We start from the raw sequence: 20,677 nt of genomic DNA, 5'->3' as shown, positions 1-20,677 counted from the left end.
AACTAATCCTAATCTATGCAAAGTTGATAATAATTAATCTATATTATAATAAATATAATTATATACTAGTTAATATCATCTTTTTATTAAATTAAATTAAAACATTTATTCTAGATGCCTTTTGAAAATATTTACAAAAAAAGAAACCAAATTTTGAAAATAGTTCAATTAAGTACCTAGACTTAAAGAAAATTTGAAATTGAGTTGCAATTACAACTTGGATCAAAATTGACCCATTTATTTAAAACATTAAAAAATTATTTTTCCATTTTGGGAATAATTTCTAGGAAGATTATGTTAAAATCATTTCCCAGGAAAGATTGGAGGGTCACAAGCGGTCCTGCTTAAGTTCCAATCTCCTAGATAGAATTTATTTAAACATACTAATTCCGAAAGTATACCCTAAATCATTTATTTAAAAAAAAACACAAGAAAAATTAAATATCAATGAACGTGATTTTATCCCGTTCAATTTTATCCCCTCAATAATGTTTTAAGCACTGAGCATTAACTCGAAAATTACCTCCCTTACTTTAAAGTTCGACAACTCTATATGGATAAACTTGGTGAATCATGAATGGACTGGACCAACGTGATTTTAACTTACCTAGAAAGAACCTTAATCTAGAGTTAAATAACAAGACTTGCAGACCTGCTTCAAATTCCCAAACTTGAATGTGCTTGTCATGCCATCTCTTATGTATTTCCTTGAGTAATTTGGCATTCTCGTATGAGAACATTCAAAATTCTTCTAACTTGGTGAGTTGGAGCATCCATTTCTGTTTAGTAACCTTAAGATCCAAGTTGAATTGTTGGAGAGCCCAGCAAAGTTTATGCTCTAACTCCAAGGGCAGATGACAAGCTTTCCCAAAGACCAACCTATAGGGTAACATCCCTAAAGGTGTCTTGTATGCTGTCCTGTAGGCCCATAAAGCATCGTCTAATCTTTTGGACCAATCTCATCGGTTCGGACAAACTACCTTTTCGAGTATGCCTTTGATCTCTTTGTTTGCCAGTTCAGCTTGCCCATTTGTATACGAATGGTAAGCTGTGGCAACCTTGTTCTTCACTCCATGTTTTTCGAGTAACCATTTCAACCATCTGTTCACAAAATGGGACCCTTCATCACTAATGATAACTCTTGGGGTTCCAAACCTTGTGAACACATACTTCTGCAAAAACTTCATCACAACCTTAGCATCATTCGTTAGATATGCCTTGGCCTCAACCCACTTAGACACGTAGTCTACTACTACCAATATGTACCTATGACCAAAAGATGGAGGGAAAGGATCGAGAAAGTCAATACCCCAAACATCGAATAATTCTACCTCAATGATGTTTGTTCGGGGCATCTCATTCTTTTTGGTGACGTTTCCAACCCTTTGACTTCAATCACAACTCTTTACGTAAGCATATGCATCTTTGAATAGTGTTAGCCAAAAAAATTGGCTTGCAATACTTTAGTCGCAGTATGTGTACCTTTGAAGTGTCCCCCACTCAAAGTTGAGTGGCAATGATATAGAATCTTATGTACTTCATCTTTTTCCATGCATCTCCTGATCATTTGATTTGCACACTTTTTAAACGAGTATGGTTCTTCCCAGAAATAGTACTTCACATCGTGAAGAAACTTTTTCTTTTGATGATACGTCTTATCAATCGGTATCAAACCACAAGCTAAATAGTTAGCAATATCAGGATACCAAGGGGTATTATGGACATGATTTACCTTCAGTATGTGTTCATCTAGAAATGTCTCCTGAATGGGTATAAGTGGAGAATTCCCTTCTTGCAGCTCCAATCTGGACAAGTGGCCTGCTACTTGGTTTTCTACTCCCTTTCGATCTTGAATTTTTAGATCGAACTCTTGAAGTAGAAGTACCCATCGAATCAATCTTGGCTTAGTGTCTTCCTTGGCAAGTAAATACTTAATTGTCGAATAGTTCGTATAAACAGTCACTTTGGTACCTACAGGATAGGATCGAAACTTGTCAAAAGCAAACACAAAAGCAAGTAACTCTTTCTCTGTTACCGTATAATTCTGTTGAGCTCCTATTAGAGTCCAACTTATGTAGTTGATGGGATGAAAAACTTTGTTCCTTCGCTGGCCATGATAGCTCCTATCGCGAAGTCACTTGCGTCACACATCAATTCAAATGGGAAATCACAGTCTGGCATGATGATTATGGGTGCTAAAACTACCTGACTCTTCAAATCTTTGAAAGCTCTTAAGCACTCCTCATCAAATTGGAACGCCGTGTCCTTCTCCAATAATTTGCATAAGGGTTTAGCAATTTTGGAGAAGTCCTTGATAAATCTTCTATAGAAACGGCGTAACTCAAAAAGCTCCTAAACCTCTTTATAGATGTTGAAGGTGGGAGTTTCTCAATAACGTCTACCTTTGCTTTATCTACCTCGATTCTATGTATCGTTATCCGATTCCCTAGAACAATACCTTCTCATACCAGGAAATGACACTTTTTCTAGTTGGGTACGAGGTTTGTTTCTTTGCATCGCCATAGTACCTTGGCTAGATTAGCTAGGCAATCATCATTTGTATCTCTGAATACTAAAAATAATCCATAAATACTTTCAAGTATTTCTCAGTAAACATAGACATCATACATTTTTGAAATGTAGCAGGTGCATTACATAAAGCAAATGGCATGCATCTAAATGCAAATGTACGGTACGGGTAGGTGAATGTTGTCTTGTGTTGATCTTCTGATGCTACTGTAGTCTGATTATACCGCGAGTATCCATCAAGAAAACAGTAATAGTCTTGCTCTACGAGTCTATCCAGCATCTGATCCAAAAAGGTAAAAGGAAAGTGATATTTCCTAGTCACCTTGTTTAGTTTCCAGTAATCAATGCAAATTCTCCATCCCATAACCGTTCTAGTAAGTATCAACTCATTATTCTCGTTCTCAATGACCATAATACCTCCTTTCTTTGGCACGCAATGGACCAGACTTACCTACGAACTGTCTGAGATGGGGTAAATTATACTCGTACCTAACCACTTGATGATTTCTTTCTTTACCACGTCCTTCATGATGGGGTTAGTCTTCGTTGTCCATTAGTCGTCCCTTTTTCACCATCTTCTAGGATTATCTTGTGCATGTATAAAGACAGACTAATACCACGAATATTAGCTATGGTCCACTTGATTACCTTCTTGAATTATTTCAATACTAGTATGAGTTTTTCTTCTTGTTCAACGGTTAATTCCACAAAAACAATCACATGAAAAGTAGAAGCCTTACCTAAATAAACATATTTGAAATGTGATTAAAGTACCTTCAGTTCTAATTTAGGTGGCTTCTCGATTGACAGTTTTGGTTGAGCATAATCCTGTTGGAACGCCGACACCCTTACGGTGCAGTGGAAAAATAAAACACCCGATGATCCTAACCATGGATCCATGTGTGAGGAACGAATCGGGGTGAAATAAGGGTTTCAAAATTACCGAATCGTGTTTTTGAGTAGACAGCGACGCCTTGGCAACGAGTAATCTGATCTACTATCGAATCAAGCTGCAATCTTTGTTGACTCCGACCTTTACGTAATCCACTCAGTTGACAATGGACGGAAAGAATCCCCAAAACTGTTTTGGAGAAGACTTTACTTTGACGGCCGCTAGACCCAACAAGCAAAGAAAACTGAGATTTTATATCTAAATCATTTTTAGGGTTTCTCAAAATTAAATAAATATAATATTAAAAATCAAAATTATAATTACATTAATTATAATAATGAATTCGGTAAACTATATTTATTTGAATTTATATATGAACCAAAATCATGTTCTCATTATGTGTACAACAACCTTGTACATATAATGTGTTCGATATTTGATTACCCAATTAAATTAATTCTATAATTTATTTAATTCATGCGACAACCAAACACAATACCAATTATGTTTTACTCCGTTCATTTCAACTATAGGGTGTGACCCTGTAGGTTCTTGTAACGTTAGCAGTAATATTAGAACGATTCCATTGTTACAAATAATGAGTGGCACCTAGCAATGCATCATTGCTACCTAAGTCACAAGAAATCATGATTCGACATAACCTTTCTATGATTAACCTTTCATGCACTAATCCTTAAGTCCTTTATCTCTGGATTGAACACAAGTCATGGAATAGTCACACTGCATATCTCTACATTCCTTCGATCGATAATCTCTCGAATAAGATTGTAGCATCTAAGTATATGTTTGGATCGCTGGTGAGATCTGGGTTCTTTAGCTTGTGCAATGGCTCCATTATTATCACATCGGAGTTCTATAGCATCTAATATGCTAGGCACAACCCTTAGTTTAGTAATGAACTTCTTGATCCAAACCACTTCCTTTGTTGCCTCACTAGCTGCAATATACTTGGCCTCTGTTGTAGAATTGGCTACTGTACTTTTCTTTGAACTTTTCCAGCTTACAGCACCACCATTAAGGCAAAACACAAAACGTGATTGTGATCGAGAATCGTCCTTGTTGGTTTGGAAGCTAGCATCAGGGTAACCTTTTACACTTAACCCTTCCTCACCTCCATATATTAGGAATGTATACTTAGTTCTTCTTAAGTACTTAAGGATATTCTTGACTGTGGTCCAGTGACCTTCACCGGATCTACTTGGTACCTACTCGTCATACTTAAGGCATATAAGACATCTGGACAGGTACATAACATGGCATACATGATAGATCTAATAGCGGAAGCATATGGAATTTTACTCATGCGTTCTCTCTCTTGTGGAGTTGAAGGACACATTTCCTTCGAGAGTGAAATACCATGTCTCATAGGTAGGAATCCTCTCTTAGATTCTTCTATACTGAACCTTTTCTATACTTTATCTATGTATCTACTTTGGCTTAGACCTAGTAGTCGTCTTGATATATCTCTAGAGATCTTCACTCCTAAAATGTAAGTGGCTTCGCCCAAGTCCTTCATAGAGAAACAACTTTCTGACCAAGTCTTAATAGACTACAAGGTAGGTATGTCATTTCCTATGATTAGTATGTCATCCACATACGGTACCAAGAATGTTATAGTTCTCCCACTAACTTTCTTGGAAACACATGACTCATCTTCATTTTTGATAAAACCAAACTCTTTGATTGCATCGTTAAAACGAAGATTTCAACTTCGAGAAGCTTGCTTTAATCCATAAATGGATCTTTATAGATTACATACCTTTCTAGCATCCTTTGGATTGACAAAACCTTCAGGTTGTGTCATGTACACATCCTCTTCAAGTTTTGTCGTTAAGGAAAGCTGTTTTGACATCCATCTGTCAGATTTCATAGTCATGAAATGTAGCTATAGCGAGCAAGATCCTGATGGATGTAAACATAGCTACAGGAGAAAAGGTTCCATCATAGTCAACACCATGAACTTGGAGAAAACCTTTAGCGACTAATCGCCCCTTGTATGTTTGTACATTACCATCCATGTCGGTTTTCTTTTTGAAAACCCACTTACACCCTATGGTTTTAACCCCTTCGAGTGGGTCAACCAAAGTCCATACTTGGTTTTCATACATGGAATCCATCTCAGATCTCATGGCCTTAAGCCATTTCTTAGAGTCTGGGCTCGTCACCACTTCTTGATAATCCTAGGCTCATCTTGATCTATAAGAAGAATGTCACCATGCGTTGTAATGAGAAATCCATATCTCTCAAGTGCTTGGTGTTCTCTTAAAGATCTACACAATGGTTGAGTTTCTACAGCAGTTACTTGTTGCTCAATTTCTTGTGGAATTTGTTGTTGTTTTATATCTGGTTCAGTGGTATTTTGTGATTCTCGAAGTTCTTCAAGTTTAATCTTTTTCCCACTTCCTTTTCTAGAAACAAATTCTCTCTCTAGGAAGGCACCAGTCCGAGCTACAAGTATTTTATTCTCAGTGGGATTAAAGAAATAATATCCTTTGGTTTCTTTTGGATACCCCACAAAAACACACTTTTCAAATTTAGGTTAAAGCTTAGTAGACATCTGACATTTAACATAAGCTTCGGAACCCCAAATTTTCATAAAAGACATACTAGGATGTTTCCCAGTCCACATATCATATGGCATCTTTTAAACTGATTTAGATGGAACACGATTTAGTGTGAAAGCAGCTGTCTCAAGTACTTGTCCCCAAAAGGAAGTCGGTAGATCAACATGACTCATCATGGATCGAACCATGTCTAACAGTCTCCTCTCGAAAACTCCATTCCATTGAGGAGTACCAGGAGGAGTAATTTGTGAGACAATCCCACATTCCTTCAAAAGATCATCAAAATCTTGGCTCAAATACTCTCCACCTTAATTAGATTGAAGTGTCTTGATAGTTTTGCCTAGTTGATTTTGTACTTCATTAGTGAATTCCTTGAACTTTTCAAGGGACTCAGACTTATGGCCGATGAGATAGACATACCCATATCTACTGAAATCATCAGTGAAGGTAATGAAGTAGTGAAATCCACCTCTAGCCTGTGCATATATTGGCCCACATACATCAGAATTTATTAGGCCCAATAAATCACTAGCTCGTTCACTTTTACCAGTAAAAGGAGATTTAGATATTTTTCCCAATAAGCAAGATTCACATACTTCAAATTGTTCAAAAACAAATGACTCTAAGAGACTATCTTTATGGAGCTTGGATATGCGTTCCTCACTTATGTGGCCCAAACGATAATGCCATAGATAAGTTTGATTTGAGTAATTTATTTTCGATCTTTTAGTATTTTGTTGTAAATGGGATTCATTTGATCTAAAATATAGAGGCCATTAATCAATTATGCCGAACCATAGAAAACATTATTGAGATAAAATGAACAACAATTATTCTTAATAATTATCTCAAAACCAATTTTGTCTGAACAAGAAATTGAAATAATGTTTTTAGTCAAACTGGGCACAAAATAACAATCCTCTAAACATAAACCAAGTCCAGTAGGCAAAGATAAATAATATGTTCCCATAGCTAATGCAGCAACTTTTGCTCAATTTCTAACTCACAAGTCCACATCTCCTCTAGCCAAAGTCCTACTCCTTTGTAGTCCCTGTACAGAAGTACAAATGTGAAAACCACAACCAGTATCTAATACCCATGAAGTAGTAGTTGATAAATTAATATCAATAACATAAATACCTGAAGTAGACGTTCCGCTTATTTTGGCCTTCTTGACTTCCTCAAGATAAATAGCGCAGTTTCGCTTCCAATGTCCAGTCACACCAAAATGAAAACAGTTTCCTTCCTTAGCCACCCCACCTTTAGGTTTCAATGCAGCCTTTACTTTTCCAGGCTTGGGCCTACCTTTGCCCTTGGGCTTTGTCTGAACTTTGGCCTTTCCCTTGCCCTTATTATTACGGACCATCAGTATGGGCTTGGGTCCAACCTTTTTCATGTTACTTTCAGTAGTTCGTAACATACTGAGCTATTGTGGTAGAGTCTTGTCAATTTCATTCATATTGAAATTGAGGACAAACTGGCGTAGCTATCCGACAACGATTGCAGAATAACATCAGTGGCCAACTCTTGGCTCAATGGAAACCCAAGCTTAGACAACTTTCAATATAGCCAATCATCTTAAGGACATGAGGTCCTACTATAGGGCCTTAGAGGTATCGAACCTGCCCCTGATAAAGTTCTTTCAGGTGCTCAATCATTTTATAAGCAACCATGTCCTCATGTTGCTTCTAAAGCTCAAGATTCATAGTGGAAAGCATAAGACATCCAACGTCAACCATGTCTTCAAGATGCTTCTTGTAAGCATCTCTATCAGCCCTCGAGGCATTAGCGGGTGGTTCATTAGGAAGCGGTTGTTCAATGACATATAATTTTAGTTCTTGTTTGAGGACAATCCCCAAGTTACGGAACCAGTCAAAGAAATTCAAACCATTCAATTTGTCCTTTTCAAGGACCAATCACAATGAGAGTGTATTAGTGTTTGCAGCTATAATATATCTACAAGAATAAAATATGCGTGTGTAAATTTACCAAGTTTATAACAATCATTAAAAGGACTTTATTAAATGATGTTCCCACTGTTTTATTACAAAATTAATAACCCTCATATATTAGTTTCGAAAAGACTTTCTCAAAAAGTATTTCTAGTGGGTTAAGGATCCATATTTCACCTCCTCTTAAGTCAGCTTTGGCTTTACTCTCAAGATTATGGTTATCTAGGTAAGCAACACTTACTAATTACATCATATGTAACTCCTAAAGTTTGGTGAACAACTCTTGTTCTAATCATCTTATGATTTATCCAAATTACTTGCCTCTAGGTTTCTAATCCTATTAGAATAACCTAGTTAAGTCATTAACCAATTTTAACCAGCGAATATCACTTGTTTATTCTTCGCGTTTAACCAAGATAAATACTAGTACTTCGCTTTAGCATAACCTACACAGTATTGATCGAGGCCTTAACGAAGGCAAAATTGGAAGGCTATGTTGACTTAATATTTTAATAGAGAGATTTTATTAAGGTTGTTCCATCTCACCAATTATGGTTTACTTTAGTCCATTTAGCCATTTAATTGATCTCATCAATTAATGTTGTTCATGATTATCAAATTTTAACATATTTAAAATTTGGCATGCTTTAGACATCCATAACATCTCATACATGAATACATAAAGCAATAAATAAATGCAATAGTTATAGCCCATAAACTAAGGTGGTGCAACCCAAGCCAATGGGAGAACCAAAAGGAAACCTAAAGCTGTAAGCCGTTTCACAAGCTATCGGTCCACACTAGTTGGCCCATCTTCCTTCTCGTCTAGCCTACATCCACTCTTGCAAATTACAATATACAGAAACTCGTTTTACATACGAAGGAGTAAGATGAAAAGAGAAATACAAGAGAATAGTAGTAAGGCACGACACGCAAGCCGTATTTATAAAATTACAACATTTTATCAAATGGGCCATCGGGGGCTATAACTATGCATTTCAAACACCGTGCATGTCAAAAATAGTATACATAATTCAACATTTTGTTAAGGTGAATTTATTATAAAACATATCCTTTCAACTTTTAAGGCCCACTAAGTTTTATTTATTATAAAACATACCTTAAGAAGATGGGGTCTGAGGCGGTCGGAGGGTGCGGGGTGGAGCCCCCGCGGTACGAACCGCATACCCCATTCAAATGAAACTTCACGATTTAGTAACTTTTATCAACAGAATCGTGTTTTTGGGATTTTAATCCTTGAGGTTTCATGCCAGAACAACCCTTGTTCCACTAACCAATTAACTCTTACTGGAAACTATCAACACCACCGTCGCACTATTACAGATCTGTTAATACTTAACAGAAATAACATAAAAGCGAATATGCCATAACACCATGATTAACATTTAATCCATTGTCAAAAGGAATGGTTATCCTGTTATTCTTAAACGATTTAAACAGTCAGAAACTTAATAAAATTAAAGCATGCATCTTATACAATTGCATCACCCAAGTATTTAAACCAGAGTCCGTATCACACAACAAGCTCTGATACCACTGTTGGAACGTCGGCACCCTTCCGGCGCAGTGGAAAAAGAAAACACCCAGTGATCCAAAGCATGGATCCATGTGTGAGGAACAAATTGGGGTGAAATAAGGGTTTCAAAATTACCAAATCGTGTTTTCGAGTAGACAGTGATGCTTCGGCAACGAGTAATCTATCTACTATCGAATCATGCCGCAATCTTTGATGACTCTGACCTCTACGTAATCCACCCAGCTGACAATGAACAGAAAAAATTCCCAAAACTATTTTGGAGAAGACTTTGCTTTGATGGCTGCTAGACCCAACAAGCAAAGAAAAACAAGATTTTATATCTAAATCTTTTTTAGGGTTTCTCAAAATTAAATAAATATAATAATGTTAAAAACAAAAAATTATAATTACATTAATTATAATAATAAATTCGGTAAACTATATTTATTTGAATTTATATATGAACCAAAATCATGTTCTCATTATGTGTACAACAACCTTGTACATATAATGTGTTCGATATTTGATTACCTAATTAAATTAATTCTATAATTAATTTAATTCATGCGACAACCAAACAAAAAACCAATTATGTTTTATTCCGTTCATTTCAATTATAGGATGTGGCCCTGTAAGTTCTTGTAACATTAGCAATAATATTAGAATGATTCCAATGTTACAAAAAATGAGTGGCACCTAGCAATACATCATTGCTACCTAAGTCACAAGAAATCATGATTCAACATAACCTTTTTATGATTAACCTTTCATGCATTAATCCTTAAGTCCTTTATCTCTGGATTGAACACAAGTCATGAAATAGTCACACTTGCATAATTCATTCGATGTTCCTTGATATCTTAAGTAGACTTTGATATACAAATAAGTATGACATCTCATATCAGCTTATTTGAGCATGGCAATGCATTTCTAGTCTCACTCAATCAAGTGGCCTAAGATATTACTCCTATTATGTAGGAGGGACTTATCCCATATCGATCAACCATATCCCTCTACATAGATCGTGGTATATCCAACATTAGCCTTTGTAGAACAACCAGTTAATGTGTACATATGACAGTATCAAAATATACAACTCACGATGTTGGGATTATGATGATCCCAAGTCTGAGGATCATATTCATATTAATCACTATGAGTAATGTTGTGACAATTACATAATAATCCAAGAAACATACTCATAACGGGTCAGTCCAATATGTTGTTCTGTAACACACATAGTCATGCATCGATTTTGACACTCCATATCAATGACAACTCTTTATCATCAATCAAAAACATGTTAGTCTTAATGCATTATTGTTGTCCTATCCAACAATAATAGTTGACTAAGAACCTTTTAAGAATAATCATACTATTCTCAGGACATTATTACAAAGCAATTTATTTATACACACAGAAAAGAAACTGAAATAATAATGGTAACGCCTTATATTAATAAACATGATAAATCAAGTATGTTATTACAACCATCTCGTGATTAATCTTTGGGCATACTCTGACAAATCCCTATTCTCTTACTCCAAAGATTCAAAGCAGGATTATAGATTAAATCCCCTTTGATTAGGTTCTAGCAAAGCTAAGTATTCATCATCCTCTTCATCATTTGGAGGGTTTGATGTCAAAATTTGTTCCAATGGGTCCTCAACATAGTTGAGTTCCTTTTCCAAGATTAATTCCTCTAAATTGGACACTGTAGAACAATCATCAATTGTGTCTAGAAATCGTAAAGAAATAAAAACATTAAATGTTACCTGATCATCCTGAACACGCATAGTAAGCTCGCCCTTCTGTACATCAATAAGGGTCCTTCTGGTTGATAGAAAAGGCCTTCCTAGGATGATTGAAACTTCTTTGTTTGCTTCAAAGTCTAGAATAACAAAGTCAGTAGGAAAAATAAATTTTTCTATACGTACCAATACGTCCTCGATTTTTCCTTCTAATTGAATTGTAACTGTAGTAGGCCTAACTTCACCTATCCCCAACTTCCTAAATATTAACATAGGCATCAAGTTGATATTCACACCCAAATCACATAATGTCTTACCACAATATGTTGCTTCAATGTTGCAAGGTATGGTAAAACATCCAGGATCCTTCAACTTTGGGGGTAGTTTGTCGTGAAGGTATGCAATGCATTCCTTTGTCAAGGCTATCGTCTCAGATTCTCCAAGTCTTCATTTTTTGACAGGATATCCTTCATGAATTTGATGTAGTTCGACATTTGTTCAAGTGCTTCAACAAATGTAATGTTGATATGAAGTTCCTTGAGTACGTCTAGGAACATATTGAATTAAACTTCTTGCTTCTACTTTTGAAGTCTTTGAGGGTAGGGTGGTGGAGGCTTCTTTACTGGAACTGGTTGATTCATCTTCTGTGGCAATTCTGCATCTAATGAAGTTATAAGTTTATCAGAATTGATTAGTTCAGAAATTACCTTATCGGGTTTTGTAGATTCTGGTTCCGGTGAAACTAAAATTTCAACACTCAATTGAACTTCCTCTGAGTCTTGAGCATCATTTGGCTCCTCTTCAACTTCGATGCTGTTGGGCTCTAATGTCTTATCGCTCTTCAATGTCAATACTTTACAATGCTCCTTTACTTGATTCCTCAGATTCTCTGTATCACTAGGTAAAGCACCTTGTGGTTGGTTTCTAGGTTCAGTTGCAAGCTGGCCCATTTGGTTTTCCAGGTTTTTCAATGTAGCTGCTTGGCTTTGGATTAAGGCATCATTCTTGGCTATATATGCCTTCAACAAGTTTTCTAAGCCATTGGATGCCTCAACTTGAGGTTGTTTCTAATCTTTTTGGATAAAAATAGGTGGTTGGGTCAGTCTAGGTTGGGCGTATGTGTTACTAGGTCCAGCCCTTTGGTTACTCCAGGAGAAATTAAGGTGGTTTCGCCACGATGTGTTATAGGAATTGGATTGTAGTTATTGCCTTCCTTAGTTTTGGTTCTGGTTACCCATGTAATACACGGATTTTGGGTTCAATGGATATTTTTTGAACAAATGCCCTTCCCCACAATAGACACAGGCTACATTTTCAAATTGATTCGGTGGTTGTGCTACAAAACTATTAAACCCTTTAGTGGTAAAATTTTAAGCATTGAGGAAATCCAGGATACTGGAGATGCGAGTGAAGTGAGAGCTTCTACTTCATGTATTCCAGTGACTCGTCTTCCTAACGCTTCTCGATTGGTTGGCCATTGATAATTATTACTCGAAATTCTCTCGATAATTTCATAAGCCTCATTATAAGACGTAGAAAAGATAGCACCATTAGCTGAAGCATCCACTATCATCATTGTGTAAGCATTGAAAAGATCATAAAACGTCTCAAGTTGGATACAATGTGGGATTCCATGATGAGGGAAATTTCGTAATAATTCTTTGTACATTTCCTATGCCTCATACAAGGACTCATCATCCATTTGTTAGAAAGTAGTGATCTTGTTCCTCAACTTAGCATTCTTGTTAGGCGGGAAATACTTCATGAGGAATCTTTCTACTAACTCTTGCCATGTGGAAATTAAATTTGGTGGCAATGAGTTCAACTAGGCTCGAGCTCTGTCCCTTAGAAAATATGAGAACAACTTCAATCGTAGTGCATCTTCAGGTACTCCGACTAACTTGAAAGAATCGCGCACTTCCATGAACAATCTTAAGTGCAGGTGAGGATCTTTGGTAGGCATTCCACTAAATCAGCCCACTGTCTGAAGCATCTAGAACATAATTGGCTTTAGCTCAAACTGTTGTGCCTAATACTAGGATTAAGATCATGAAACACTGGCACGACATACTGTCTTAGAGCTTTATCCTTATCATCAGCGATAAGGATAGGATTTTGAGTAGGGTTTGCTCCGTTTCCTTGACTTGGATTTTTGAAGTTCATCTCTTCGGTCCTTCTATGACTTGCTTATCTTCTTCTTTGTCAAAAAGTTCTTTCTATCTCAAGCTCTATGGGGAGTGAACCAATAATTTGGTCAATACTCATAAACACCTAAAATAAACACAGAAACATTAATTGAGTTAAAATTGAACAAAAAACATAAACCAAAATGCAAAATTAAAAAATTCACAAATAATGACTTTTTAAAACAGTCTTCGGCAACGGCGCCAAAAACCTGGAATGACGAAAATGTGCAAGTGTACACTATCACAACAAGTAATAAAGTGACAAGTAAATGTTGAGTTATCGTACCCGCAGGGACTGTGAAAATAATTATTTATGAATGCAATTAAAAACACTTTGGTGAAGAAAAAATATTTCGATTTGAGGAGGTGATTAAAAACTAAGATTTTAACTAAGTAAAATAAATAAAACTAAAATAAAAGTTCCAGTGCGCTATTTCAAAAGATGATTTTAATTAATATGACATTAATCAAGATGACATAATTGTGTTAGATTAATTACATTTTTAGCTTAGAATTATTAAACTCATGTTTATGTTGTTACGAATAAATTCATGGCAACTCAAGAATTTGCTAACTTATGAATATACTTACCTACCAAAATCCATTTATCTCTTGACTATATCTCAATGTCAATTCAACCGATTAAACAAATTTTAATAAGAAAATGTGTTAATACACATAGATACCTATGAAATTAAAATAATCTCTTGTACATATCTCTATGCCAATTCAAACAATTTATTCAATCTCATAAGCACATAAATGATTATGTGAGTTAACAATGTATTTCTACCTTGAAACAATTTAATCACAATAATCTTGTAAGCTATGCAAGGCTAATGTATTGTTAGATACCGTTCCTAATTTAACCCTTAGCTATCTTAGATGATTAAACATGCATGGTTAAGTATCATGTCAATTAAGTACAATTTTAATCTGTTTAAATAATTAATTTATTAGTTACCTTACAATTGTAATGCAAGAATAACTTAGTCATGGTTTTACTTAATCAAACATCTTACCGAGGCCTATAACAACACAGTATAATTTTAATAACTCAAGTAGATGAAATGCAATCAACCTAACACGAATTAAATTTAAGTCATATTAATTAAATTAAACATATCAACATCACAAATATTCATAGATATGTTCATAGAAACAACAATAAAATTAAAAGGATAATGAATAAGAATCTAATCCGATGTTTCTCCGATGCTTGAGTAGTTGCTTTGCTCCTCCTTTTCCGCTTGTCCTTGTTGAACTGAGGCATACATGAATACTTGAATGTTGCTTCAAATGGTGGTTGAATTACTCTATTTCAAGATGTGAAATCAGCAAAGGAATAGGCGAAGAAATTGAAGAAGATTGGAAGGGAATGAAGAGAGAAAAGTGAGAGAGAAGTGAAGAAATGAATGGGTTTGAGATGTGTTTGAAGTGAGCAGAAAATCAGCAGCTAAAGACTCCCCCCATGGCCGGCCACACATGTGGCATGTTTGAAGATTTCAAACATGCTATTTTTAAGTAAGGGCAAATCTTGGAAAGCATGAATAGTGGAGGGGTTTGAATGCAAATTGAAGGAGTATTCAAGGGCCATCAAGCCAAATAATCATCCAAACAAGCTAATTGGGTCAGCATGTGGGATGGTTTTGGGCTGCCCAGTGCTCGGTTGGATCAGTTTTCTTGGTTTAGCTCAACTGGACCCCTTTTCATAATTAATTAACAATAATTCATTTAAACCAAATTAAATTGGATTAAAATTAAAATTATTTATATTATGAATTAATATACATATTTTGGACTGTCATGGGCTGAAAAATTATTTCGCCTTGATTCTTCAAAATTGCTTCTCGGTTTTGCACTTTTAGCATATCTACCGAGCCGTTTTTCGCCATTTGTGCAAATCAGTCAAGAAAAATCAAAATTAATCAAAATTTTATATAAATTTAATTAAAATTCAAAAATTTCATAATTTTAGTGCAATTTAATTAATTTATAATTCTTATTTATTTTTTGACAAGAACTTTATCAAAACTACATGGATTTGAGTTAAAAAGGGCATGAAAATGTGTGTATATTTTCATGTTTCCACCCCCATAATGACCTCATAGGTCTATGCAAGTAGGTTTTCCCTTTGAACCTAGATCTTGGGATCTCTAGTCAAGTAGGTAGGATTTTCCTTCACATAGCGCCTTTTATCTTTATGGCATTTAGTTTCATTCCTTTCGATGTTTTGTCAACCTGATCTCGATTTAAGCCTTTAGTTAGTGGATCGACAATGTTATCTTTTGATTTTACAAAACCAATAGAGATATCTCTATTTGAGATCAGTTTTCTAATGATATTGTGTCGATGATGCATATGTCTTGACTTACCATTACATTAGCAAAACACCCCTACACTTTCAAGTGGTTGTAGGATGGTTTTCTACCTTTCCATAACTCATATGGTATCTTGTGTCTTTTCTTACAAGACACCTTATTTAAAAGGTAATTAGTTCATAGAAAAGCTTCCCCGGTATTTCCTGTGATAACCTAGAGCTTTCTAGCAAGGTGTTCATCATTTCCTTTGGAGTCCGATTTTCCCATTCGGCTACTCCATTTGATTGAGGAGAGTATGGTGGTGTTACTTCATGAATAATGTCATGTTGTGTACAATATTTAAATAATTCAACATATTCACCACCATGATCACTTCTTACCATCTTAATCTTTTTATTAAGTTGGTTTTCAATTTCCTGCTTATAGAGAATATATTTTTTCTATAGCTTCGTCTTTGCTCTTAAGCAAATATATATAGCAATATTTTGTGTTATCATTTATGAAGGTAATAAAATATTTATTCCCTTTTCTCATTTGAACTAATTTTAATTCACAAACATTGCTATGTATTAGGTCAAGTGGTTTTGTGCTTCTTTCATCAATTTGAAATGAAGACCTTGTTAATTTTGCCTCAAAACATGTTTCACATTTATGACTATAATTAATGTGAAACAAAGGATTGTGCTCTAAGATAATTACTGTATGTAAAGTATCATAGTTTACATGTCCGAGCCTACCATGCCATAAATTAAATGACTCAAGCATTTAAACAGAAGAAGAAGCAACATTCTTATTCATAATTTTGCTTTTACAGAGATTGTATTAATTTTAATACATATCCCCTTCCCACAAACATTCCCCCTTTAGACAAAATGATCTTTTGGCATTCAAACACCATCTTAAAACATTGTAAACTTAAGAGTGTTATAGAAACATGATTCTTAAGTATGTCATACACTTAAGTCCATGTCAAACACTTCATTGGAAATTTCTTCCACAACATTGGCCTCGTTAGCTCTAACTATCCTTGGAATACTACAATTAGATGACTTGTGCCCCATCTTGTTGCAATTGAAGCATTTCCCTTGAAATTTTTGCTTCTTGGAAACATAACCTTTTGGCCTCAGTTTAGACCCATTCTGAGATTGTTTTCCCTTCTTGAAGTCATTTTTGACTTCTATGACGTTTGCCCAAGCACCATTGTCATTTGTTGCTTTGTTGAGTCTATTTTTGGTTCCTCTGTTGTCTTCTTCAATCTGAAGTCAGATAATTAAATCTTCCACTGACATTTCCTTTCTTTTGTGCTTTAGGTAATTCTTGAAGTCATTCTAAGCAGAAGACAGCTTCTCAATAATGGCTACCACTTGAAATGATTCACTTATCACCATCCCTTCAGCAAGAATTCTATGAATGATTAGTTAAAGTTCCTACACTTGATTCACAACTAATTTAGAATCAATCATTACAAAATTCAAGAATTTAGCAACTAAAAAATTTTTAGCTCCAGCATATTCGGTTTTGTATTTATGGTCTAATGATGTCCATAATTCCTTAGTTGTTTTCTTAACACTATACACTTCATACAGTGCATCCAACAATCCATCCAGGATGTAGTTTTAGCATAGGAAATCATAATGTTCCTAAGCTTCAACACCAGGGAAAGCGGTAACATCATCTACCTCCCCTCTTTAACAGTAGGAGGGTCATGTTTAAAAATTTTGGTCAAGTTCAACATTGTCAAATAAAACAATATTTTCTATTTCCAAGTCTTGAATTTTTTTTCCTGAGAACTTTACAGGTTTGTCGTTGTGGCTTACAGCAGTCACCACTGGCAACACTGAGTTTTGGATCGAAGATTGCATTTAAACCAAAGCTTCAGATTGTGAATTGGTTGAATTAGTGGGAGTTTCCATATTTCTGTTAAGATTTCAGAAATGAAACAAAAATTAGAAAAGTTATTAACTTTTTTTAGACGATAGGAATTTAATAAAACCCGAAACAACAGTTTATACGGTCTAATCGAAAACACAATAAAACAATGCATCAGGTAGGTAACCCTGAAAGAGAGTTGGTTCACTTAGCATGCTTAAATACCAAGTCTTTCAAAGAACCAATCCTAGACATGCACCCTCATATTTTCTTTTTAATTCCCCGTCGATAACTTTTTTTTCTTTGATGTCACAAATTGTAAAGCTACAATTTAAGCTTTCACAATTTAAGGCCACAATAAATAGAAAATTTAATTTTCAAATTATATTACCCTTTGATTTTGTTAAAGGAAAGAATTTAAATTTTGAAACAAAATCAAAATTAGTTCTGTTAAATGGCAAGATTAAATCTCGATACAAAGTTATTTAATAAAATCTTGTTTGGAAACAAAATCAAAATAAAATCATTAAACGGTGAGAATAAATCCCGAAATAGAATTCTTTAATTAAATATTGTTTGAAAACAAAACCAAAATGAAATCATTAAATGGTGGGAATAAATCCCATAACACAATTATTTAATTAAATCTTCATTTGGAAACAAAATCAAAATCAAATCAAACTCGTTAAACGGTAGGAATAAATCCCGATCTGATTATTCAATTATTTCTTGTTTGGAAACAAAAAAGGAATAAAATCCATTGAAGCAGTGAGAACAAATCTCAAATAGATTTTATTCAATTTTAATTTTATTCTCAAACATAATAAATTTTTTCCTTGGTGTCTCGCTCGACTCAGATTAGAGAATTATAAAATGATAAAACCTATTTTAAGATTGTTGGACAAAACACGTTAGCGAAGAAATATAAATATAAATTATTATATAAACAAATAAAACAACTTAATATAAGCAAATATTTATATTTATGTAAAACACTAGATTTAAATAAAACAAATTAAGTAAATATTTGTATTTATTTAAAACATCATATTTAAAAAAAATTAAATAAACAAGATTTTGGAAAATCAAAAATCAAATAAAGGGAATCAAGTTTTACTAGATGTTGAGGCCTGCTTTCACAATTTCCTTAAGATAGATTCGTCCACTCCTATGGTACTTGGAGAAATGTTGATCGACTGTCTCCTAGGAGAGAAAAAAAAATTGATCACAACAGTAGTACCTTTCCAGTGATCAACGAAGAAACCTTGCCTTCTACTATCACCGAAATGTTTGAAAATTTGGAGAGGAAAGAAAATAATTTTTTAGAGTGAAAATTCGTTATTTTTGTGTTTGTGTGTGTGTGTGTAGAAGTCTTTAGGCTTTTATAGGCATTCAATATGGAGGAATTTTGGATATCTCCATGAATAAAGATACAAATATTTTCAATAAATGAGCATTTAAATCAATTTGAATAAAATCAAATCAAATTGAAAATCAATTTGATTGGAATAAAATCAAATTGAGATATTTTCTTTTTAATATAGATTATGTATAATATCTGCTGAGAAAAATAAAATATGTATTTGGCTAAACTGTCTACAAGCCCTCTTTGGGGCCGACCGGACTGAAAATTTCGCGTCAGCCACGTTGGGCGGGTGCACCTCCATCCCCGACGGGTTTGGACCTGCATCCCCCTGCGTGCAAGATAGGGTTTCAAGCTTAGTCATTCAATAAATTTTCAAGTGGGTTCTCATATATATATCTCACACTTGGTATTTAACTAATGTGGGATCTAAGCTTTTCATTTTTCTCAACATAATTCCCATGTAGCTTACATTGAGCATCAATTTCTCATTCATCAGCCAACCGTTTTGAGCATATGATATACAATTGTAAAGGTCTCATTAAGTAGAATAATAAAACCATAATTTTATGATTCAACTCTCTAGCTTTACCAATCGACAATATGCGTTAAAGTGTCCAAAAATTACATACTTTCCAACACAATATGCTTAAGATATTATAGAATGAATATCTTACAACAATGAACATAAAAAATTAGTTCCAGAAAGAAATACTGAGAGTGCAAGAAAATAGGTATGCAAGGATGTTCCCCTAATTGATAGTAGTTCAAAGCATAGAAACCCAATCACTCTAGATGGTACTAATGGAACTAGTGAGGGAATGCTATCATAAACCTAAACTAAAAGACATAAAATGACAACATTATGTTGATGAAAAGAACTAGTAATCCAATCCAAAAGAATAATGCATAAGATGCTAGTCAAAGACATCAAATATAATGGCAAACCACATAGACATCCAATTAAAAGATTAAAAATAGTACTTCATCCATAAAAGTGTAAGTTGACAATCTACAATATACTCCAGAAACTAATCAAGAGGAAATCTGAAAGATAATTAAAGCCTAAGAAATAAGTTTGCATTTGAATGAACACACATCATTTCTAGAAGGCACTGAGTAGTTTGAGAGACATCAAGATAAAGCCATACAAGCCACTGTACTTAGACAAATGAATTTTTTTATGGTAATGTGTCTACTAAGCTAAAAAATGTAATTACATAGTTACCTTCACTAGTCATCTTTAGAAGTGAAGTAAAACGCATAGGCTGGATGGAATACTTTTCTTCATTGTTTAAGGCAAAAAAGAATGAAGGATCAAGTTCAGTACAGAATGTAAGAAAAGGTCAAGTTGGCTTTAGTTTCAAATTTCATTAGCACATGCATATGTATCTCAGGAAAGAAATATACCTAGCAAACCAGCTATTGTAATATGTTAAAATAGCTTCACATAATTTTGTAACAAATATATCGAAACAATGGTCCACCAATAGCAAAATATCCCAAAGAATTTTTGAATTAGTCTTTTATTTATTTTAGATGAATAAATTTGATATAAGAAGAAACATGTATTTTTGGAATTTCGATACTAAGAAAGAAAGAATTGCAGAGAAGAAACGAGAAATTAGTAACAAAATTGTTTGCTAAAGTTTTACATATTTTCCACTCTATATTTGAACAATGTAACAGGGT

At 34.4% G+C, this 20,677-nt stretch overlaps 1 non-coding gene and 1 pseudogene across 1 annotated transcript; one reads left to right on the top strand and one right to left on the bottom strand.

The window, feature by feature from the left end:
* Window positions 1-20,677, bottom strand: part of LOC105801227 (protein PIR-like) — a 100,622-nt pseudogene that overhangs the window by 74,383 nt on the left and 5,562 nt on the right.
* LOC128035022 (small nucleolar RNA R71) lies at window positions 12,875-12,981 on the top strand. The gene has a single exon (XR_008191426.1). It is a non-coding gene; the product is annotated as a small nucleolar RNA R71 (small nucleolar RNA).

Source organism: Gossypium raimondii, chromosome 11, assembly GCF_025698545.1.
Source record: "Gossypium raimondii isolate GPD5lz chromosome 11, ASM2569854v1, whole genome shotgun sequence".
NCBI classification, from domain to species: Eukaryota; Viridiplantae; Streptophyta; class Magnoliopsida; order Malvales; family Malvaceae; genus Gossypium; species Gossypium raimondii.
This window is presented reverse-complemented; position numbering and strand designations above follow the sequence as displayed.